General features: G+C 37.3%; 1 pseudogene; it reads right to left on the reverse strand.

The window, feature by feature from the left end:
• Positions 1 to 22,533: 22,533 nt before the first annotated feature.
• Positions 22,534 to 23,496, reverse strand: LOC140498222 (annexin A5 pseudogene; annotated as a pseudogene).
• Between the last annotated feature and the right edge of the window lie 2,806 nt (positions 23,497 to 26,302).

Consider the following 26,302-nt stretch of genomic DNA (forward strand, 5'->3'; position numbering starts at 1 on the left):
TTAGAAGTAAATACTTTTCAGGATGGATAGGTCAAAAGAGAGAATAGAATTAATGGGGGGTAGGATGGGATGGAGGAAAATATAGTTAATCTTTCACAACATGACTTTTATAGAAATCTTTTACATAACTACATATGTATAACATATATCGAATTGTTTACCTTCTCAGTGGGGATGGGTGGGGAAGGAAGAAGAAAAAGAAGTTGGAACTCAAGGTTTTAAAAACAAATGTTAAAAATTGTTTTTACATGCAACTGAGAAATAAGATATAGAGACAGTGGGGTATAGAAATCTATCTTATTCTCCAAGATAATAGAGGGGAATTGGATAAAAGAAGGGAGGGGTGTGATAGAAGGGAGGGAAGATTGGGGGAAGGGGTAATCAGAATGCATACTGTCTTGGGGAGGGTGGAGGGAAGAGATGGGGAGAAAATTTGGAACTCAAAATCTTGTAGAAATGAATTGTGAAAACTAAAAATAAATAAATAAATTAGAATTAAAAAGAGAGATAATATTTATAAAGTGCTCAATATAATACCTGGCATATAGTAGATATTTAACAAATGATTGCTTCCTTCTTTCCTTCTTCTCAGTCTAGCAGAAGATATAGTTTTCTCTGAAATAGGACTGTTATTAAGGAGAACACTTTGTAAACCCAAAACGTCCTTATAAATGTGAAACTAAGGGATATCCTCTCCCTGAGGCTGTTCTCCCGTTGACTCTGGATTCACAAAAGTTTGCTTAGGGAGAAGGTATCTTTTCCAAAAAGTTTCAGATAGTGGAACATATATTGTCTAAAAATCTCAATGTATCTCCTTAAACAGCTAGGAGGAGTGTCCCCTATACAAGTGAACACCCTTCACCATTCTGAGAGCTTGTGAAATACCCCAATGCCTCTTTAATTATCTCTCTTATGTCATATGGAATTTTGCTGAGCAATACACTGGGATACTTACATCACCACCCCAGGCTCTTATCAGTCATACCTAAGGTGAGGATGTGGGCAGGTAGAGGAAAGTCAAGAACTCTTCTGGGTTTCTAGTATGTATTTCCTTTGAGCAATGGTGTCAAACTCAAATTGACAGTGAGCCACTAACCATAATGATCCCTAGGGACAGTTTTAAAATGTAATATTTTATTACATTGTGTTTTTATTGATTTTATTAAATATTTCCCAATTGCAGTTTCATCTGGTTCAGGCCCACTAGGGAATGTTATGGGCTGTAAGTTTAATATCTCAGCCTAAGGTTATATCATTCCTTAAAATAAGGATGGGGAAGGATGACATATGTCATGAAGACTGACTGTGATAGAAGTGGTAGGATTGTTCTATCATCTGCTGATACAATAATAAAACTAGGTTTTTCAAGAGAGCAGAAGTGAGGAAGAGCATCCCATGCTTATGCAAAATCATTGGGGTGGGAGACACAATGCCATGGAAAGGCCTATTTGGCTAGAACATAGCATAAGTGAGGGGAGTGAGAGGGGTTAATGTGAAATCTGTCTGGGAAGATATTTTGTTATATGCTGTGCCTGTGTGTGTTCGTCCTTCGTTGTCAAAGAATATCAAGCCATCAGAAATAATGACATGACTTGCACTTGACTTTGTTTTAGGTGAGGGAGGGCTGTGCAGGTCACCAGCCTCACACTTCTCCTCCAGAGTCATCTGAATCCAGTGACCAGATATTCCTCAGGATGACTGGAGATGACCCAGGATGAGACAATTGAGGTTAAATGAGTTGCCCAAGGTAACACAGCTAGTGAGCGTCAAGTGTCTGAGGTAAGATTTGAACTCAGGTCCTCCTGACACCTGCACTGGTGCTCTATCCACTGCACCACCTAGCAGCCCCTTCTTGTGCCTGTGTATCCCAAGTGAAAGATTATCATAGTATTTACTTCTGTCTTTTGGCATCTTCATTTTAAAAATGTTGCACAAAACATCTATGGGAGGTAACTTCCCTGGTAGAATGTTAAAAGCTTCTAGGGCATTATTTTTGTTGTCCATTTAATCTATTAGCAGTGATAGAACTGTGTAGAAAGGTGTTCTAATTTGTTTCTCAACCCACCTGTATTCCAGGTTGCCTGAGAAGCCAACAGAATTGATTTTATATGTAATCAATCTTTCACATTTTGGGGTATGAACTCAATCACAGCGAAACGTATCAAATTGAAACTGCAGGCATTTGAAGTCATCTGTCTATATACACATGAACTTCCATAGCATGAAAAGTGGCAGGGAACATTTCTAAGGACCAAAAGGAATGGAGGGAGAAGAGAGGCAAGGGGTACTTAACAGATTGGACCATGCAACCTAGCAAGTCTCTTCTAATTTGTAGAACTTCTAGCTGGAAATAGTCTGGTAAAGTGTGCCATTGTTTTTTAAGGATTGACATTGACAAGATGGAATGCATCCAAAAGAGAACAAATGACATTTATTCATTCAATATACATTTAGGAAGTGTCCAGGGTATACAGAGAATGATGTTATATTTTTGGGGAAATATAACTTTTCAGATCATGAGGGGACTTGAGTCTATGTGGTACCAGGATCATTTAAAGGAGTTAGGAATACTTAACCTAGACAATATAAGATATAGGGAGCCATTGAACATTTCAAGGTCTATCACATGGAAGAAAGAATAGATTTGTCTTGTGTGTTCCCAGATAAGAATACATGTTATGGTCAGACCATATTTAGAGTAGGTTCAGTTTTGGGCACATATTAAGGATTATTGCTACACTGTAGAATATCCAGAGGAGATTTCAAAGAATTGTGAAGAACCTTGAGATCCTGCCATAGAAGGATAGGCTAAAGGAAAATGGGATTGTTTAGATTGGGGAAAAGGAGACTTAGAGGGATAGCATAGCTTCAAGTATTTGAAATGAACTCACCTTTAGGAGAGAACGGGAATTGTTCTGCTTTGGCCTAGAGGGCAGAATTAGCAGAAAGCTTGAGAAGTTTTAAAGAAAATTAAGCTCCCCATAAGGAAAACAGTGAAGATCTTCCAGAAAAAATGTAATCATTTATTACATGTATTTTAGAGGCATGAACTGGATTAGATGACTCTTGAAACCTCTTCAAAATCTGAAATTCTGTGATACTATAACTTGTAAAATAGAGATAATAATATCTTACCTTTCTCAGAGATTACTGTGAAGAAAGCACTCTCAAAATGCTATATAAATGTGACCCATTACTCCTATCTCTATTGCTACATTCCAGCACTTAGCACAGTACCTGCCACATCACTGAACATAACAAATGCTTATTAATTAATTGCTTGATTTTTCAAGAAATTTTGTATTATGTTTATATGTGCAGGGAGAAAAAAAGAAAACACCCAAGATGGGCTTTTGGAGATATTGCATTCTAAACAATCAAATGCTTTTATAGTCAACAGAAAAAAATACAACAAGGTCTTTTATCTTAGTATATCCGATGACTGCAAAGATGTGGCCTACCAGATTAATATAAGAAATCCATCTTATGATTCCCAGTTGAGCATTCTTTCTATGATGCCCTTTTTAAAAGGAGTATAAATAGACTCATTTATTCAAATCAGTAGTAAAATTGATATCAGAGAACATATGCATAGGAGAATGCAGACCAGATAAGATAGAGTAAGTGCAGTTTCCTAACAGGAAGGAGAGAGAGAGACAGAGAGAGAGAGAAAGAGAGAGAGAGAGAGAGAGAGAGAGAAGAAAGAAAAGAGAAAGAAAGAGGAGGGAGAGTTTGAGACTTCATCCAATAGGAAATTCCCTAAAGTCTCTAATGGAAGAAGCTGGAAATAGTGACAAGATAAGGTTGCTAGATTATCTATGTGTTGGTCTATTAAAAAAAAAAATCTTTCCCTTCAGGCACGTAAGAAAACCTGTAACTACTTTTTTGACCAAGTTCTCTGTTTTCTCCAGCTCTCACCATCTTCACCAACTCAAGTAGGCATGATATCAGCTATAACTTGGCATTTTTGTTCCTGAGGTAAGGAAAAAGGGGAGGTTACCACAGCAAGATTTTCCTCTGGATTTGATGTCCATAGAGGAAGAAAAAGATGTTTAGATGACTGATGATTTCTATACTTCTGAAGATTCTTTTCGGAAAAGGAGAAGAAATTTGGAGACTTGGGAGTAGGCTGTCTTTGAAGAGGAAATGAGTCCTAGAATGAGGCCACTCTTTCTGAACTCAAGCAAGCTGAGGTTCACTTCGGGTAGCATTGCATTTTTATGGAAGCATTTTCCGGGACAGTACTTTTATTGTCATTTAAATTTCAGCAATCTGAGGCAAAGATCTGATGGTCTAGACTTGGTTCATTAAGGCTCCAACTTATATAATTAATATAATTATAACAACAATAATTAAGGCTCCAACTCCTGTTTGGTGGTGATGGTAAGGGAGAATTATATGGAAGAGATGAAATTTTTTCCCCTTTTTAAAATATTTTATCCCATTGCCACCCCACACACATAAGGAGAAATATTTCTGAAAGAATAACAGGAAGGTTCAAAACTAACAGGAAGGGGATGTTTAAAATATTTGTTATGTCCAAATCCCCCTCTTTCCCCAAGCTCACTGTATTGCTTGTTGAATGGAGCTCTCAGGAGAATATTTGGACCTTAGGTAATAAATCAAGAACTTTTCCCCCTTTCTTGTCATTCGAACCAAACAGCAGCTTGATTCATGGGTATCCACTGTTGGGACTCTTCAAAGATGAACATACAAATCTCCATCATGCTCCCTACATAGACAGTGGGGTACAGTAGAAAGTGACATTAGCTTTCACAGAATCATTCAGTTTCAAAGTTGGAAGGGACCTCCGTGGCCATCTAACTTAATTCATAAATATACATTAGAATTTCCTTCTCAAAATAGCAGAAAAATGCTTTTCTGATAAAGGGGAAGCCACTGTCTTCCAAGTCAACACATTCTACTTTGAGGGTAACTCATGGTGAGGCAATTTTTCTTCATATGAAATGTGCATTTGTGTCTTTGAAATCCATTATTCTTTCTATCCCCTGGGATGAAATAGAACAGACTTGTTCTCTTCTATATAACAAATCTTTAAATACTTTAAAACAATGAGATAGTCCCACCTGATTCTTCTCTGGAAAATGATCCATTTTTTTCAAATGACCTTCAACTGACATGACATTGGAGATCTTCACTCTCTTGGTCTCTCTTCTCTGAATAGCATCTGGCTAACTGATGTGTTTTCTTAAATGTGGTACTCAGACTGAACACAGTACTCTTAGGTATTGTCTCGAGACCTGACCAAATTCTGCCTCTTCCATTGTAAGCTATAATTCTTTAATGGAGCTCAAGATTTCATCAGCTTTCTTACCCCGCTATCATGTTGACAAGTAGTGAGTCTGTAGAGCACATAAACTCACAGATTTTTTTCAGATAAGTTTTATCTAACCTCATTGTACTTGTGAAGTTGACTTTTTAAACTGTGAAACTATATTTATCACTATTTACATTTCATTTTATTAGATACAGTCTCATGTTCTAGCCCAGCAAAATCTTTTTGAAGCCTGACTGTTGTTTAATTTGATTTCCATATATTCTTTCATCCAAGGTATTGATGCTGACATGCTGAATAACCTATATCTCTGGGGCCCCTCATGAAAGTTCATGTTGGATTCATTAATGACAATATTTTTGTTGTGATTGTTCAATCAGCTCCAAATCCATATAGCAGCACGGTGCAGTGGAAAATTCACTAGATTTGGAGTCCTAGGTTCACATCCTGCCTCTGACACTTACAATCTGCGAAATGTCAAGTTAATCATATAGTCACTTGTAAGTATAAGCAAGGTGGGATGTTTGTTGTTTTCTTTTTAGAGTTTGATTTCCTAGGCTCAGGCTAAATTTTCAACATGTGAAAGATTAATCTCCTTTGAACCCTAATAATTCACAACTGTGCTGAGTCACTTAGGTTTTGTGCCTTCTGGCTCTGAACCAATCAGGGCCTGAGTCTTTGTTACATATATTCTGGGAAGTTGGCATTTTGCTTTGGGGACTCGCTCATGAGAAGGACCTTTTGATTCCCTGGATGGGACTCTGATTAGCTGTCTGTTAAGAACCCCCTGACTACTCAGATGTTGGTGTTCTACTGGTCATATGTAGGTGGTTATATTATTCTATTTAGACTATTGAATCCCTGTCTATTGGATTCTGTCTTAGACTATTTACCTGTACTTATCAGACTGTTAATTAAAGTAAGATTGCTAACCCTTTTAAAGCTGTCTTTCCTTTAGAAAAGCAGATCAAAGAACTGATGCTAGCAGCCCACCCTGTGGCTAATGTGGCTGCTAATACACCACTCTGGATTTCATTTTTCCCACTTATACAAGGAAGGGGCTGGACTAGATGGTCTCAAAGCACAGTCTTCTCCGACTCTTCATCTATGATCTCAATTATACTATGGTCTAACCCAGGAGTATTAAGTTTAAATAGAAATGGATCCCTGTAGACAACTTCCTGACTCAGAAAACCACAACTGAACATTATGTACATTTTATTGTATTTTTATTTTAAAAAATATTTCCCAATTACATTTTAATTTAGTTTGGCTTATTGTCCACATGAGTTTGACACCTATATTTTATGTATATGTATATACGTATATGTATATATATATATATATATATATATATACATGCATACATATTATATATACATATTGTATATACATGAATATAAGTTATATAAAACAAAATATGGAATAAAAATCTGTTTTACAAAAAAAGATAGAACTTTAACAAATGTGTAGAGAAATGAGATTGACTTTAATTACTGGGAAAATGCTAAACTATATATTTATACATACAGATATATACACACATATACAAATATACACATATACATTCACATACACACATACATACATACATACATACATACACACATACATATTCTTTTCCCCTCCCCCCTACCACTCCCTTCTCTTCACCCTCCCCAAAGAATGGAAACTCTTTGAGGGGAGGAGATATTTCATTTTTGTCTTTTATCTCCAGTGTCTAGCACTGCACTGGCACATACTAGATATTTAATAAATGCTTGTTAATTCAACTGCAGATTCCATTTTCTTCTCTTTTAATTTTTAATTATTCTTTGGGGGGTGAAATCAGGCCATATTTATTCTACATCAGTCCTAAGATACCTCTCTCATTACCTATCATCTATCTAGTATCCCTAAGTGGCTCAAGATCAATCCTATCAGTTCAGGGGTGGGGACACTGCAGCCTTGAGGTCATATGTGGCCTTCTAGGGCCTTGAGTGTGGCATTTTGACTGGGTCCAAATTTTATAGAACAAATTCTTTTATTAAGGGGATTTATTTTGTGAATTTGGATTCAGTCGAAGGGTCACACCTGAGTACCTAGAGGCCCATATGTGGCCTTAAGGCCACAGGTTCCCCACCCTTGTATCAGTTCTTTCAGTGCCAGAAATTGTAGTTCAACTCAGTCAATTTACTGGAATTTATCAAGTACTGCTAACTGCTTTCTTTCTTGTCTTGGGTATCTACTCTCTAATAGAAATTTTTGCTCTATCTGAATTTGAATTCTGTATTCTACTACTTACATATTATTTGAACTTGATAAGTCACTTAGACTTTCAGTTTCTTCATCTATAAAATGAAGAACTTTGCCTAGATATATTTTTCCTTCCTAGTTTTAAATTCTCTGATTATTTTGACCAGTTCTTAACTCCATTTCTATGGACATCTAGAGGTATTCTTAGGGGAAATCTAGTCTAACCCCATAATTTTATAGATGGGACCCAAATAAAGATAAGAGATTAATGTCTATGAGGCTGAGAAGTTGCTCTTAGGAGATTAAACTTGATGAAATTAAGATGTTAATCCCAAATTTACACAGATAGTAAATTTCAGGGTCAGAATTCAAACTCAGATCCTCTCATCAAAATACTGACATAGTCAAATAGTTTCCTGAAGGAACACAGCATTTCAAGGAATTCAGAAGAGGACCATGAATTAGCTTGAAAATGTCCCTGCCATTTCATAACATACTCCTCTATGTCACTTGAATTTTTGCGTCAGAATTTTCAACATTGTAGTTGAATCATTCTGCCCTTCCCCTTCCCTCTCCCCCCCCTTCTTAAGACATTACTCATTGGTTGCATATCTAATGAAGACATGGGGGAGGGAAGGGATATCCTTCCACTCAACAGTTAATTCTAGTGTCTTTAGCTGCTGAGTTTATTAATACACAGACCTGTCCAGTTTTACTTATTACTGATTCTCATTCCTGGAACTATTGCTCTATTTTCAACACACAGGCTGTTCACCTTTAGTTGCTATGGAGATGCTCCATAGCCTTACTGTAAAACAGTGACCAGAAATTTTTTCTTATAAATCTAAGATTTCTTAGCAACCAAACCAACCCACCAGATCTTTGCTTTCCTCTCATCCACCTACTGCAGCAAATGACAATGTGCTCTCTCTCTCCTCTACTAGAAAAAAAACTCCTTGAGTGAAGAAATGATGTCTTATTTATCTTTGTGATCGTTATAATTTCTGTTTATATATTTATTTTAAGGATTTAATAAGATAAGGATAAAGATTTAATTTATATATGGCTTTACAATTTACATAACATTTTCAGATTCATTATTAGTTGATCCTCCTGACAATTCTGCAAAGTAGGTCGTGGGAACATTATAGCCCTATTTTACTGATGAGAAAACTGTCTTTCTGAAAGATTAAGTGATTTTATCCAGGGTCACACAGATAATAAGTGACCGAGCCAGAACTCCGGTCTAATTCCTTGTCCTTCCATTATTTTATGCTATGGGAATATTATCATCCCCATTTTACCAATAAAGAAAGTAAGGCTCACAGAAGTTAAATGCCTTGTTTAGATTACACAACTCTTTTGTATTATAGGGGAGACTAGATCCCAGATTTTGTGACTTCCTACTCAATCGTTCTTTCTGCAACACCATGCAATATAGGTAGCATGACATAAGCAAAGGCCTGGAAGTGAGAACGTATATTTTGTCTGTTTAACTTGATTGGGGTAGAAGGTTTGTAAGGAGGAGGAATATATTGAGCAAATATGATTAAAATAACTCTGAACCATCAGATATTATAAACTTTTCCTCATGTGATGCAAATATTTCTTTAATTGGGTGAGTTGAAACAACAAGGAACATGCAGAAAATTCTGTGGCCTCAGAGAAACTTAAATAGGAATATAGCTACCATTAGAACAAATAAATATTTTTAAAATAAATAACTATTTTGAACTTAAGGGAAATAATTAAATAGCCAGAACTAATTATTCCTACCATTTGTCTATGTAGCATGAGGTTTGATAGCTTCTCCTACAGGATTGTTGACCTTAAAACCTCAGGACCTCAGTTTCCTCAGTTTCCAAGTTCTTCAGAAATTTGGGCTACGTTTTACTTTTTCTTCCTACTTCTAAATCTTTGATTACTCATTACTTTGGATTATTTCAACTTTATCCCACTTTTCGTTTTAAAGTTTCTATAGATTTTTTTGTTAAATCTCTCAAAATGATCCTCATGATTAAATATTTTGATGCATCTGTGACAACATCAATCTGTGCCTTCCCTTCACTGGTACAGATACGAACTCAATCCATGCCTTCTAATTCCATGCTATTCTTGTCCACAACAATCTCCAAGTGCTCAATAGAGGATTATTCATTATTCTGAGGACTTCCTCTGCCTTTTGGGATGTTTGAGGGATACCAGTCAGCAATCTGACTGGTCATCTGTTATACCTCGGTATTTTTTTTACTAGTGGTCCATGACAACTACATGTCCTTATATTATATGTCCTTGTTTATCATATTCTTCTTTTTAATTCTTCATTGATAATGACAACTCATAAGTGAAAACATCCCTCTAATCTTTAAAATCTAAATATGTTTTCATTTTCTTGGGTTCAGGTAAGTGTAGACTTGTCTTCAGTAAGGGAAAGGTGCAGTTGAAGAAAGTTGAAGAAAGGAGAGTATGGCATACTAAAAAAGGTCCATATTTACCAACTCTATTCTTCTAGCTATGCTATATTGCAAAAAGGACCTCTAAAGAGTTAAAGGTGAGGGTTGTTCATTGAGTAATGTAGAAGCTTATAGCTAGTGACAGGCTGCTGCAAAACATTACTACTGAAGAATTAGATAACTTAAAGCATTATCAGAGTGATATCTGGTGCAATCATCATCATTATCATCATTATAATTGGCATTTATATAGCACCTACTTTGTGACTGGGACTGTTAGATACTTTACAGATATCTCAAATGATCCTCACAACAGACCTAGGTGGTAGATGCTATTATCAATCCCATTTTTCCATTGAGGAAACTGAGGCAGACAGAGGTTAAGTGACTTATCCAATGTCATACAACTATTAAGTGTCTGAGTGAAGATTTGAATATGGGTCTTTCTGACTCCAGGCCAAGTGCTCTATACAGTGTACCATCTAAGTGCCACAGTATGAAAAGATGTCACTGACATAATGAGACTGAGTGGTAATTGTTGAATAGCCCATATACTTGATATCATGCCAAATTAAATAGGAAAGGATCAAAGAATATTTGTGGACGGTTTCCTGGTTATAGATTAGAGTCCATGTAGACTTGGATCAGTTTCAATTGGTTCCACTGGAGAAATTATTCTTGCATTCATAGAAGATTGAAGAAGAAATAGTTTGTACATTCAGCCTTACTCCAAACTAAGACCTACTGTAAAGTCTCACTGTGATGTGAAGGTGACCTTGTATTCTTGAGGGTGATATTAACAGAACATAAGCTCTGGCAAGTCCTACTAAGGTAGAAGAAGACTGGCATAAACCCAGGGATAGATTTGTTTTTTCTAAAAGACCCTGTGTGATCTTTATTGATTTAGAGGAAAATCTCCTCTCTATGAGCTGCTTTGATAATTGGTCCCCTAACATTTTTTAAATGGTGCAATATCCAGCACACATTTCTTCAGGGCTACTCCTACTCCTCATGTCTTCATCTTAAGTTCCAAAGAAATTTCCTTGTATGATATCATGTGTAGTGGTTGCATTATCATTGATGAAGAGAAAAGACTATAAATGTTAGGAAATCTGTTCCATTTTATGCATAATTGTAGTTTCATCTACAGATCCATCTGGGATGAGCTGGCTTAGCTGGATCTCATGTTTAGCCCTCTGCTGGCTGGTTTTTCACTCTATCAATGAGTCAATTAATAAACACTGTGCTAAGCATTAAGGGTGTAAAGAAAGGCAAAATGCAACTTTTACTCTCAAGCACCTTATGGAGTATTAGGGGGAGGCAACATGCAGACAGTTATGTATAAACAAGCTATATGTAGGATAAATGTGAATGGCCAACCAAAGGAAGGTGCCAGTATTTAGGGAGATCAAGAGAGGCTCTTGGGATGGTTAGGTGGCACAGTAGATAGAGTATCAGAGTCAGGAGGACCTGAGTTCAAATTCAGCCTCAGGCACATGACATTTACTAGTTGTATGACCCTGGGCAAGTCACTTAACCCTGATTGTCCTGAAAAAAAAGAAAGAAAGAAGGGCTTCTTATAAAAGGAGGGATTTATTTGATACTTGAATGAAGTCAGAGAAGCTAGGAGGCAAGGATGAAGAGGGAAAATATTCTATGTGTGGAGAAAAAATGCTGTGAAGTTGGGGAATGGAGTGTAGTTGCTTAGCAAATGTTTGTGTGCTTGACTTGTCCATTTTGCATTCATTAAACTTCTCTAGAAAATGGTGGTAGAATCAATATTTTTTTAAACTTTTGTTCATTTTCTATTTTCCTACACCTATTTGACTTGTTCAAATAGGTTATATTGGAGCTGCAGAAATTATACTCAATATCTTTCTCTTTTATGCTAATATGGAATTTATTTTAACTTCTACTGTAGTCATTCATTCATTCCTTTATTCAACAAATATTTATCAAGTGACTGTGGGAAAGGCACTGTGCTAGGCACTGGGGATACAAAGATTAAAACCAAGTAGTTCCGACCCTCCATAATATTAACTTCTCTCAGAAATTATCCCCAATTCACCCAGTAAATTTCTTCTACATATGTAGTTGCCTGCATGTTTTCTCCCCCATTAGAATGTGACTTCCTTGAGAAAAGGGGCTTTTTGTCTTTCTTCATACCTCTAACCCTTAGCATAGTGTCTGACACATAGGCATCATTCGATTGATTTAATATTAAAGAGAAATGACCTGAAAAATAGCTAATATTGATATTGTTTAAGTTTTGCTAAGTGCTCTGTCTATATTATCACATTTGATTTGATCCTTATAACAGCCATATGAGGTAGGTACTAGTATTGGACTCAAAACCCACAGTGTCCATCTACTATAAAATCAACTGTCCCCTTATACATCCATAAGTTGACATCTATTTTTTTTTTTTTGTTAGGGGAGATTATTAACGCTTGGAGGAATCAACCAAGGCCTTATAGAGGAGGTGACTCTTGAGCTGAGTTTTGGTCCTCCATTAGTGTATCAGTAAGCGCCCTGACATACACAAGGGGGCTGGCTATCATAGGTTCTTTGATCTGCTTTTCTAAAAGAAAGGCAACTTTTGAGGGGTTAACAATCACTTTAATGAAGCAACATATATCATTTCTTTAATCAAGTACATATATCATGCACCTAGTTCAGGGGAGTCAGTACCCTGAAGTTCAAAGAAAATGCAGAGAAATCAAAGATCAACAGACCTGGCTCCCTCTGTCTGACCATAATCAATGCATATATCACAAATCAACAGGCAGGTCCAACTGTTTGACCATAGTTACCAAAGAGGGAAGCACCAACATCTGGATTTTCAAAGCCGAGGGGCTCCTTAGCAGCTTCCTAGAGTCTCTCATCTGGAACACAAACATCTTTTCAAAAGTTAAGCCCCAAAGTAAAATCTCACTCTGAGAGTACTTATATACTTTTCAGAGCCATGGGGCATGACCCTCTGAGCCAGTGCCTCAATAGAAAAAACAAAAGGTACTAGGAACCCTCCTACAAAACAACTCCCCTAATCAAGCTTCCCTCAATGGGAAGGTCCATCATTGTGTGGGGAAGATCTTATTTAATCACATTATTCAATCAGAGGCACTTTTAGTAAAATAAAAACAGCAAAAGATTCTACTTTGCTTGGCCTTACAATTGCCCAACAGGTTTACTACTTTTAGACCTTTCTGGACCTCTCCATCATGCCTTCCCTCCTCAGGAAACTCATCACTGGGAAATCTCATTATGCTGTTAGACTGAATCTGTCTGCTGCTCACATCTCGTCAATGCCCTCTGCTCCTCTGATTAGACCCTTTGACTGAAAGGCAGAGCCATGGACTCCAGGGTCTCTAAAAGGGAACTTCAGCATGGTTTTTCTCCACATTTCCCATCAGTTACCCTGCTTTTAGACTCCTTTAGAACTCTTTATTATTCCCAAGTGCTGGATACCTTCCTTTTACCCTTCCTCTAGATTATTTTTTTTAGCTTCCTTTTGTACCTTATCTTTTCCCATTAGATTGTATGCTTCTTTAGGGCAGGGACTGTCTTTTTTCAATTTATATTTATATCCTTAACTTTTAACACAATGCCTGACACATAGTTAAGGGCTTAATAAATGTTTGTTGACTTATTGGAAGAGGTGGGACAGGAAATATATTACACATGAGTATCATCTGTATAGAGATGATAATTAAAGCCATTAAATCTCATGAGATATCCAAGTGAGGGAGTATAGTAAAGGGACAGAAATCCCAGGACAGAGACTTGAGAACATCCTCACAATAACTGAGAGCTTGATGATGATTGAGCAAACAAAAATGTAGGAAAAACAGACAAGTAGGAGGAGAAATGATGAAAGTGTCACAAGAGCCAGGGAAGGAGATCATGTCCAATGTTACTGCTACAGAAAGGTCAGGTGGTAAGAAGATTGAATAAAGAGGCAGCTGGAGGCCACAGTCATGAGAATGCTAAACCTGGAGTCAGGAAGAACTGAATTCAAATATGGTCTAAAACATAATTGAAATGTGTAGCCATAGGCAAGTCATTTAATTAAGTCATTTGTCTGCCTCAGTATCCTCATTTGTCTCAGTAGATGTTATTATTGGCCACTAGATTTGGCAATAAATAGATCACTGATAACTTTGGGGAGAACCATTTCATCCAAGTGGAGGGGTTGAGAAATGAGTGAGAAGAAAGGATATAGATAGCTATTATGAATCTTCTAATTTCATTACAATTTCTGTTTATGATTATAGTATGAAAGTCATTGTAGGTTAATTTCATTTCATTTGGCTGTTTACTTGTTTGCTTTCGTGACATGATATGTTGAGTAGTTACGTTAAATTTGTATTTTTAGACAATCTAAGAATTATATAATTCTTGGTACATATTTATGATGTCTCTGCTCTTGCTTTAGAAGGCTTAAGTCCACTCTTTTCTCCATTTCATGGATTGCTGTGGCTAACAACAAAAACAAATATTAACTGGATTCCACCTTTTTTTGGCAGGTGATAAGCCTTTCCATATTTAACTAGACTAGTTTTCACACAATAGAATCCCATTGTCATATGGGGACCACACTCAAGCCCCTTCATCTTGATAGGATCTAAGTTTAAGAAAAGTGAGTTTGTTAATAAATACTGTCCACTTGTTATCTTGCCCTCCACTGGCATAACCTTCAGGATTGATATACTATGTTTGTCTAACACTTTAAGGTTGCAAACAGTTTCATCTATACTTAGATCTCTCAGTTCTGTGTATCAGATAGTAAGTTATTTATCCCAAAGAGGTTGTGGAGAAACTCAGAGAAATTGGTGACCTTGAGCAAAGCTCTTAACAAGTGTCTAAAGGAGGATTCAAATACAGCTTGAGAAAAGGTTATAATTTCTTAGCATCTGGGTTTTGATGAAATATACTAGATTTTTTTATTCTTTCTTTTTTCTTCCTTCTCTCCTGTCTTCTCTCTCTCCTTTTTTTCCCTCCTTCTATGCTCTCCCCGTTTCTACTCTTCTTCCCTCTTTCCTCCTCTTTTTTCCCCTAGTCTTCCTCTACTTTCTAACCTCTTTCTCATGCCTTTTTGCTCCCCTTCTTCCTCACACTTCCACATTCTTTTTGGTTATACCTCTTTTTGGTAATATGGTGTAATAGTAATTTAAATGGGAAGATCTTTCCCATTCATTAATAGGCCCATGTGACTTGCTTAAATCACATAGAAGCTTAAGTCACATGGAGTCATAAGGGAGGAGCTGCTGAATTGGTGGAACAGGAAGGGTGGAACAGAACTTAGAGGAAGTGAGTGAAAGCAGTTAGGGTAGAGAGAGGACACAGGCAAGCAGACAGCTAGGCTCAGGAGTGTTTGTTTGGGGGAAGGTCCAGGGGGGAGGGGGAACATTGCAAATCGCTTTGTCCCCTGCAGTCATAATGTGTATTGATTTCTTCTCTACTATGATGGATTTGGCTTTATGGTTTGGGGATTTGGTTTTCTGGTGTCTGAATAAATTTTTCTTCTGCCTTCTATATGGAGAGTATGTTATACTTTGCAACTGAGAACTATGCTGGCCAATTCATAGTCTCCTCCAGTGCTGTGAATATTGCCTTGGCAATACATATGGCAATGGTAGATGTGATATTGAGAGATAAGGGACATCCAAATAAGCATCCTAGGGCTACTTTTTCCCTTGACAATGCCAGATATTCTCACAATTGTTATATTTTGAGTGTGATATTGCAGAGGATTTCACAAAAGCAATGCTTTTACAAGCTTTGAAGAAACATCATCAGTGTTTAAAGTTTGTTTTCAAACTCTAGCATTTTTTCCCCATCATTTGCCTTTTATTTCTACAAAGTCTTTATTACATTTTATTTTGAATGCCATCAGTTATTAGACTCCATTATGGGGGTAGTGAATTGTGTGTGATGTCAAGCAGAAAGGAATTAGAATTATGAGATGGCTGGGACACTGAAAAAGGTGGAACATTAAGGTAATGATCTGGTTAATTGATGTTGCACTAGAAGAGAACTTATAGAGAAAACAGCATGGTCTATCATTTTGATGGCAGCCATATGAAAATTCAAAGAAAAGGAGAGTTTCTTTAGGCAAACCAGGGGTCTGAAGTGATCAGGTGCAATTCCAATGCACCGCCATCATTGAATGAATCAGACAGAAAATTCAGCAATTCATAAGTGAATTCATTTAACTCACTTAATTTAGTGAGCTCCTACTATGAAGTGAATGATGATCCATATCATTTATTAATCACTCATCTGTTTTCAAATTCCATGTCTGACGCATACTGGCTATGTGCTTTGGACCAGCAGTTCTAATTTGTTTTTGTTCCAGGACCCCTTTACACATTAAAATTGATTATGGACCCTAAAGAGCTTTTATTTACGGGGGTTATGTCCATCTATATTTACTATGTTAGAAATTAAAATTGATGAATTTCGAAAATGTCTATTAATTCATTAAAAATTAAAGTAACAAACCCATTACATGTTAACATAAGTAACTCTTTAAAATTAAAAATAAAATTTCAAAACAAAAGAGACAGAAAAATAAATAGTTTTGCTTTATGTATTTTGGAAAGCCTCTTTAATGTCTACCTTAATAAAAGATAGCTAGATTCTCATATCTATCTCTGCATTTAATGTCATACAGCTTTGTATTTGGAAAATGGAGTATTTTTTTCTCTTTTCCTTTTTAAAAAATATATAATTAATTTATTTTTCAATTTTCCATATTCGCTTCCACAAGAATTTGAGTTCCAAATTTTCTCCCCATCTCTCCCCACCCCCTCACCCAGGAGAGCATGCACTCCCATTCACTCCTTCCTCCAGTCTATCCTCCCTTCCACCATCCCCCTTTCTTCAATCCCCTTCTCCTTTATTTTCCTGTAGGGCAAAATAGATCTCTATACATCATTGCCTGTATATTTTATTTCCAAGTTGCATGCAAAACAATTTTTAACCTTAATTTTTAAAGCTTTGAGTTCCATATTCTCCCACTTCCGCCCTCCCCACCTGCCCTCATTGAGAAAGCATGCAAGCAATTCAATATAGGTCATACATGTGTAGCCATGCAAAACACATCCATAGTAATTATGTTGCAAATGACTCACATTTCCCTCTGTCCTGTCCTGCCCTCCATTTATTCCATTCTTTCCCTTGACCTGTCCTGCCACAGTAGTGTTTGCTTCTGATCATCCTTTTTTCCAATTTGCTGTCCCTTCTATTATCTTCCCTCTCCTATCCCCTTCCCCCCTGACTTCCTGTAAGGTTAAATAGATTTCCATACCCAATTGAGTGTGTATTATTCCCTCCTTAAGCCAAATCCAATGCGAGTGAGGGTCACTTATTCCTTTTCATCTCTCCCTTCTTCCCCTCCATTGTAAAAGCTCATTCTTGCCTCTTTTACTTGTAGTACATTCCATTCAATAATCAATTTCATTTTTTAGGTATTCTCCCTTCATAGTCAGCTCACCCTGTGCCCTCTGTCTATGTTTGTGAATATATATATATATATATATATATATATATACATAATATATATATGTATGCATGTATATATATGTGTGTATGTATATATACACACACACATACACACATACACCCAGGTACATATACATACATGAAAATATGTGTACACATATATAATACACACACACACATATATACCCATATGCATATATATGTATATATACACATATATATATATTCTCTCTAGCTATGATAATGCTGAAAAAGGTCTTATGAGTTACAAATATCTTTCCATGTAAGAATGTAAACAGTTCAACCTTAATGGGTTTCTTATGGCTTCTCTTTCCTGTTTACCTTTTCATGTTTCTCTTCATTTTGAAAGTCAAATTTTTGATTCAGCTCTTCTTTTCAACAAGAATGCTTGGAAATCCTCTATTTGATTGAAATTTCATTTTTTTCCCCTTAAGTATTATATTCAGTTTTGCTGGTTAGGTGATTCTTGGTTTTAGTCCTAGCTCCTTTGACTTCTGGAATATCATATTCCAAGCCCTTTGATCCCTTAGCATAGAAGCTACTAAATCCTGTATTATACTTATTGTGTTTCCACAATACTTGACTTATTTCTTTCTGGCTGCTTGTAATATTTTCTCCTTGACCTGGGAACTCTGGAACTTGGCTACAATATTCCTAGGAGTTTTCCTTTTGGTGTCTCAGGAGGTGATGAGTGAGTTCTTTCCATTTCTATTTTACCCTCTGGTTCTAGAATATCAGGGTAGTTTTCCTTGATAATTTCTTGGAAGATGATGTGTAGGCTCTTTTTTGATCATGTTTTTCAGGTAGATCAATAATTTTTAATTTATCTCTCCTGGATCTATTTTCCAGATCAGTTGTTTTTCCAATGAGATATTTCACATTGTCTTCTATTTTTTCATTCCTTTGGGTTTGTTTTATAATTTCTTGATTTCTCATAAAGTAATTAGCTTCTATCTGCTCCATTCTAATTTTTAAAGAACGATTTTCTTCAGTGAGCTTTTGAACCTCCTTTTTTTTCCATTTGGCCAATTTTTCTTTTTAAGGCATTCTTCTCCTCATTGACTTTTTGGACCCGTTTTGCCACTTGGGTTAATCTGTTTTTAAAGGTGTTATTGTCTTTAGTATTTTTGGGGTCTCCTTTAGCAATCTTTTGACTCGTTTTTCATGATTTTCTTACATCACTCTTATTTCTCTTCCCAATTTTTCCTCTACCTCTCTTATTTGATTTTCAGAATCCTTTTTAAGCTCTTCCATGGCCTGAAGCCAATTCACATATTTTTTGAGGCTTTGGATATAGGAGCATTGATCATGATGTCTTCTTCTAGTTGTGTGCGTTGGTCTTCCTCTGGTTATATGCTTTGATCTTCCTCATCCAAAAGGATGGAAGAAAATAACTTTTCTCCAAGAAAGTAACCTTCCACAGTCTTATTTTTTCCCCTTTTGGGCATTTTCCCAGCCAAGTACTTGGCTTTTGATTCCTTCACTACCCCAGGTTTCAGAGGTTTTGTGCAGCTGTTCTCTGAGATACCCCAAGGGACCTGTAAGTTTTCAGTTCCTCCAAAGTGGCATAGTCAAGAGAGAGGTGTTTACTCCTCTCCTGACTTGCACTCTGGTCTGTGAGCAACCACAAGCACACTTTACTGCCTTGGAACTGCAAGTAGGACTCCCTCTCTACAGCTACCCTCAGCTCCACCACGTCAGCACTCTTCCTCACCCCAGGGAGCTACCACTCAGTACTAAGACCTAGATCAGGTGCCTGATTCCCCGAGAGTCTGTAGGCCAAGAGTTACAGAAATGTCTACTGCTGTGGCAGTGGCTGTAACCACCCTGGGGCTGGGGTTAGGTCTGGGGCCGAATTCCACTCCCCTCTCTCCCAGTTGAAAGAGTTTTCTCACTGACCTTTGAACCTGTCTTTGGTGTTTTGGGGTTTAGAAATCTGGAAACCATAGCAGCTACCTGTGATTCAGCACCATGAAGCCTGCTCCAGTCCTATCGGTGCCACATGCCCATGCTGGGCTGTGCTCCACTCTGAGCCTGGTGCGATAGATCCTTCCTGTAGGCCTTTCAGATGGTCTTGGGCTGGAAATCTGTTTCATGGTGTCATTTTGTGGCTTCTGATGCTCTAGAATTTGTTCAGTCATTTTTATAGGTATTTTAAGGGCTTTTGGGGGAGAACTTGAGCAGATCTCTGTTTCTACCCCACCATCTTGGCTCCATCCCTCAAAAGTAGTATTTTTAATAGACAAATAGAATCTTAGTATTATTATGAAAATAATTTTAACCTTGTAACCTCCTTGAAAGAGTCTCATGGAGTCTTAGGAGTCCTCAGACCTTCCTTTGAGAACCACTGATCTAGGTAATTCTCTAAAACAGTAAGTTTTCAATGAAAGCATGTAAGAGGTACTTGCAGAGGTAAATCCTGATCTGATACTTCCATATGACAGTGAAATCACTGGTCTAGATCATTTTCTAATTAAGAACACTTCTTCCCCCATGAACAATGCAGTATTTGCTTTTAAGGAGACTACATTCTACATTACATTACATTATACTACATTCAGAATGAAGATAAGAATAGTGTGGGTCCAAAGGTGCATTTGAAGTAATCCTGGTCCTCAAAGTAATTGTGTGTGTTTGTCCTTTGTTTTTGAAGAAGACCATGACTTTCGAGTAATGATGACATGACTTGCATTTGACTTTGACTTTAGTGAAGGAGGGCTGTGCAAAGTTAACAGCTTCACTTTCCCTTCAGAGCCTTCTGAATCCAGTGACCTGATATTCATCAGGATGACTAGAGATGGTCCAGGATGCAATGGGAGACCCTGGTCCTTTCAGGCTAAGGCCTTTTCAGTTACCCAACTAGAGTGAAATAATGTCCACTCAGTGAATAAAACTCTTTTAGAAGTAGTCAAGGGATGGTCCCTTTAATTGGAAAAACAAAAAAGTCAAGCTGGGAGGGCAAGGTCCTCAGGGTTGCTGTTCAAAAGAGAAACAGTTATATTTTTCAAAGGGCATCCTCTGTCATATATTGTATAAAGTTGCTTGTTTCATTTTGGATACTAGATATCTATTATATTAGTATAAGCAATATAAGGAATTTTAATTGGGAAGGCTCTAGGTGGTTATTTGGTCTAGCTCTATTCAGCTGATTACATCTCCAACAAATATTTTCTGGTGACTGGGATCTCACTTCCTAATGAGGCAGACAATGCTGCTTTTGGACAACATTTTTTCTTAAGAAATATTTTCTTATGTGGGCCCAGCATAATTGATACTTGCATTTATTCAGCTAGCCATCCAATAATTTTCAGGTCTTTTCCACATACTGCTCTATTCAGTTGCTACGCAAATTTTTTTTTAACATAAATGTCGGACTTTATATTCATCCCTAATAAATTTCATTTTGTTAGATTCAGTCTACTATTCTAGTTTGTGAAGTCATGTTTCAATCTTAACTCTTTCTTTCATGGTACTAAATGTCCCTCCCAACTGCATTCCATCTGAAAATTGTATAAATGTATTATCCCTGTCTTAGTACAAAACATTCATAAAACCACCTTATTTGAGTTAGGCTTGAGAAGTTTCATGAAGTGACATTGGAGGAAAGAGGGGAAGGATTTATGTTGCCAGAAAAGTAGCTAGCAACTGTTAGCCTCTTTTTCTTTACTTGCTCATCTTTAAGATTGTGTGAGGGATAATGGGAGCTTTGGGAATTGGTCAGCACTTTATTCTGGGAATTAGTTCCATCTGCTGCTGTGTGTCAGCACATTCCACAGACCACCAACAGCTCCATTTTAGCTAAGTATCAATGGATATTTCCATTTAACAAAATACTCTTCAGAAAAGTTGATTATGTGATCATTTGAATTAGCTAGCATTGGATACATCAATTGAAAATCCAGTAATAAATACTGATTCCCAATTTCATGGAAGTAGTTTCACCTGCCATTAACTAAAATGGAGAAGAAAACAACAAGCAGGGTATATTAAATGGTGGACTCCTCTGGGACAGATCTGAGGGGAAAAAAGGAAGCTTTTGGACGTCTTGAACATTTGCAGAGTTCTGGGACTTTGACAATTGTTTCTTTCTCCCTCTATAGCAGGATCTTTTTCTTTTGGTCAAAAGGCAAAAGGGAATAACTGTTATGGAAAGTCAATGTCAAAGGTTCGTGGGCTATGAGATGAGGCATGATAGCTAGTAGAAAGAACACTGGATTTAGAATCAGAAGGTTTAGAACCCTTGTTCTGCTACTAAATCTATATAGACTTTAGCAAATCACTTCATCTCTCTGGGTTTCAACTTCCTCACCTGTAAAAAAGGGTAAGCTTAAATTTTTGGAATTATCAGGAGGTTGTTGTTTTTCTTTATCTAGCTCTAAAGGCAGAAGCCTGTAAGTTCAGATCCAAATTATTTTGCCCAGTATGTTGCCATTCAGAAACTGGTCCTTAGGGTCTGAATTTGGGTTACTGAGAAGCCTACAGGATAATGGATGAAGCATTTTGTTCCAGGGTCCTATAGACCCAACTAGCACCAACTTAATGCTGGTAGGTCAAAGACCAAATTGAAACTCTAATTTGTCATTATGGTTATGTGATAAATAGCTCCTTCTTTTTAATACACATGATAGGTAACTGCTACTAAGACAGTTCTTTTTTTTTTTTTTTTTTTTTACAATTTAACACAAGTTTGCATTTTAATCTTATCATAATGTGATGATAATATCCTGGAGCCAAGCTCTAAACTTAGTCCCTAAGGAAGATTTTCAAGGTGTTTTTTGCCGCTGAAGAGTGGTCTGTGATCCCACAGCCTGTGAAGTTGGGAAACCTCAATGTGGTGATCAGAAGGAAGCACAGTAGTCACTTCTACAACATGCTTCCACACAGGGGCCAATCATTTGCATGTTAGTATGAATAGGGCAATACAGAAAGCATTAACATACTAAAATGAGGCTACTTGAGAGGCTAGCTGGAAGGCACCAGGAGGTAGGCACAGAAGAAAGCACTTTCTGCCAGGTGGCCAGATCAGTTGTCCTCTCCACCACCAAGGAGTAACAGAGCTCTCTTATAATCTCCAGATGTGTCATCCTTAATCATGGAGTAAAGAGAAGTTGCAAAGTTCTTTCCAAATTCTTTTCTGATGTTGAATAGGTCTTTTTCACTCCTGGAAACTATGACTCTTATGAGAGTGTGTTCATCAGTGCCAGCACCCTTCATGGCATAGTAGAGTGTCTCAGCAAGGTAGGCGGGTACACTTCGGACAGACTTTACAATAGCAAGGAGCAGCTGTTCCAGGTGACCCGATATCTCACAATCAATGGTTTCTTCAATCTGAAATCCTGATATGGTCATGTATTTGTCAAACACCCTTCTTAAGTGAGACACTTTGCATGTTCCCAGAATGATGATGAACTTTTCTTCATCTGTCTCCTATTTCAGTTCCCCAGCTTGGAACAGGTCTTTAGCATCCTGTTCCACTGGGTTTTCATTAAGTCCATAATCAGAGTCTCGGTTAGCCTGCAGAAGAACCACCAGCATCCTCTGGTAATATGCAGAAGTATCCCCAATGAGATCATCCTTCAGACTGGAGCCATACTCTTCTTCATAAGCCTGCTTTATGCCCTCTAATTCTTATGGGGTTCTGGATGCCAGAATCTCGGTCAACACTTTTTCATTTGTCCCAGCTCCCTTCAGAGCATGCTTCAGTTCATAGATGTCATAGAGCCTGGCCGGCTTCATCAGAGCCACAATGAGTTTCTCAAATTTCCCTGTCAGCTCTGATTTCAAGTCATCCAGAAGATCCTGGTCAAATAAAGTTTTAAATGCCACTGCAATCTCTTGGCACTGGGCCTTGCTTCGGGCTGTGAGGAGAGTTAGGATGCTTTCCTCATCAGTATCAAGTCCCTTCATTGCTTTCCGAAGGGTTTCAGCATCAGCCTGGTCATCAAAGCCAGCAAAAGCAGTCACTGTGCCCCTGGTGGCCATGTTGGTTTCGAGGTGTAGGGAAAAGGTGAACAGGACCCTTAGTGTCTGGTTCTCAGAAGTGCCCAGGAGCTGGCAGGGGCAAGCGCTGTTCTGGGCTGCACTGAGCTATTCTGGGCTGCGCTGAGCTGTTCTGGACTGCTCTGGACTGGCAGCGAGGCCAGGATGCAGCAGCAGCAGCAGGAGGAGGAGGGAGAGGGGAGAGACGTGGCTCAGCAGAGGCAGACCCAGACCTCACTCTACTAAGACAGTTCTACCACAAAACAGAAATTATAGAGGAAAAACCTTGCTTTTAATATGGTTAAGCACAGTCAGTGTTCAAATGGCTATGAAACACCTAATCTGAAATGTCCAAAAGCTAACTGATAATATGATATAGTCTTAACAGAAAGTCTAGTTCTGAATATTGTTGACCTGAAAACTTTGTTAAGAAAAGGCAACAGGCTAAATGCATACATTATATGATTTAATTAATTAATTAATCAATTCCCTATTAAAGACAACGGTAACATAATGCATTATGGAGCCAGAAATGTTCTGGCTATCCAGTGCAGAAATCTTCTGGCTTATATACATTTTGCTGTGAGAAAGGAACTCTCCTAGTTGGACAAATCATAAATTTAGTAAGACAAGACAATTACCTTGCGATTCCAGCTGGGTAAACATATAGTCTCGGTGACGTACAATAAGAAAATCCCACAAGGATTCCTGTTCTAAACAGGTACTCGAAATAGCTGACACAGGAAAGGGTAAACAAAGTTCAATAGAAATTATGACCTAAGATGTCTATATTTTCTTTACCATTAATATGCCATAACATAGTATATGTCTATAGATAATAAGATACAAAGGAAAGCCTCATTATTCAAGATATAGTGTCTTAGGTTAAAGGTCTCCTTAAGGAGTGTAGAGTCAGCCTTGGCTGGCTTTTGCTGACATAGGAAGAGGCATTATCTGAGTTTGCTTCAGAGAGAACAAGAGATTTTTCCAAAATTTTATATTAAACATTATCAATATATAGATCTGGGAATCATCTGCATAACAATAATGTTTGAACCCATTAGAACTGATGAGTTGGTGAAATTAGATCTTAAGATAAAGCCTTCAGGGTCAGGTCATATGCTTAGTGGAAGTGGTATGGACAAAGATCTGGCAGATAAAACTGAGAAGGAGCAGGAAAAAATAGCAAGAGAATAAGGTGAGAACAATGTCACAAAACTAGAGAAAGGAACATTAGGCCAAATTTTTTGTGAATAATAATAGATAGCTTTAAAGAGAGTCTACAGTGTTTCAGGCTTGATCCAATCTGCACAATGTTATCCACAGTCAGAATCTCATTCTCTATCATGGATCTGTCTCATTGAAATCTGTGGTGAACATCTTCTATGATGTGACAAACACCTACCCTCCTTTCTCCTGACTCCTCTCTCAACCCCCTTGGAGTTGAGAATACCACATGACCTTGTTTTAGAGTATGTCTGAGTCAAGAACTGGTATACAAAAATGTCATTAAATGATGCTGATGATATTTAGATGCTTGGTAGGTACATTTTGATCTTTTCTCTATGGACTCATTTCCCCCTTAAGTCAGTCAATCAGTAAATATTATGCATGTACTATATGTCAGACACTGTGCTATATTCCAGGGATATGAATTTTTAAAAAGCAGTCTCCTCCTCCCCCTCCACTCTTGCCCTCAAGAAACTTACATTCTAAAAGGGAAAGATGATATACAAAGTGAAGTGGAAAAGGGGGTGTTGCTAGAGTGTATCATTTGGGAACATGATCTTTGTGAAGTTAAAGCCAAACATAGCAGCTGATGGAAAATGAAATTTAGCAGAAAGTTCTGAGCACTCTATAAAGGAAGGTTTTGGGTGAAGTTTATTCCTATATCTTCCAGAGAGGGGGAGGCAGATGAAGGTATTAAGAAGGTATTGATCATCAAAGACGAATCAGTCTCCATGATAATGAGATTTTATTATTTACTTATTATTTATTGACATGGTCAGCAATATTTTGTTACAAGGTTCAAGTTCAGGAAGAATATGTGAACCTCTAGTTTAAGTACAGTAACTTTAAACTGACCTACAATCAAAGTTCTGCTGAGATATTTAACAAAAAGATCTCTGGGGGTAATTCACTAGACATGCTTTCAAATTTAATCTGTATTATAAACATTTCTCCATCAGTTTCTTAAGTTGAGACAGCCATTAAAACAGTAATTCCACCCTGATTTATTGCATATGCTGATATTTGAGGTATAAATGTTCACACTGAATATTTAACAATCAACTCTTGTGAGTCAGTGAGTTGGAGCTAGCTTCCACATACCGCTGTTCACTAATATTATTTGATAGCCCAACATTTCCCATGCCACACCAGATGTTTATGTAAGGTCATTTTTTTCCTGTATTAATGTTACTCTTTCAAAAATATTTGTGAAAAAGATCTGTTCCCTCAATAAAGTGCAAACTCTTTGAGGGAAAGGACTTTCTCACTTGTGTCTTTGTACCCATAGCACCTGATATAGAACCTTGCACACTGTAAAGGTGATTGAAATAAATTGATTTTTTTTTACTGTAAAGTACAGGATGTGATTGAGGAAGGGCAGTTGAATTTGGCTCAAATATTGGGTATTGTAAAGGTTAAAGAGATGAAAAGGGATAAAGAGGTAGATTAGAAATACTTTCCAGAGGTCTTTCAATGCAAGACTGACCATGAAGGGAAGTATTTGGAAAGAAGAATGAGGAATTCAGCTAATGCTGAGTCACTTCTCATTGGAGACCCTCAAGCAAAGGCTGCTAATGACCTG

The sequence above is a fragment of the Notamacropus eugenii genome, chromosome 4 (genome assembly GCF_028372415.1).
Source record: "Notamacropus eugenii isolate mMacEug1 chromosome 4, mMacEug1.pri_v2, whole genome shotgun sequence".
NCBI lineage: Eukaryota > Metazoa > Chordata > Mammalia > Diprotodontia > Macropodidae > Notamacropus > Notamacropus eugenii.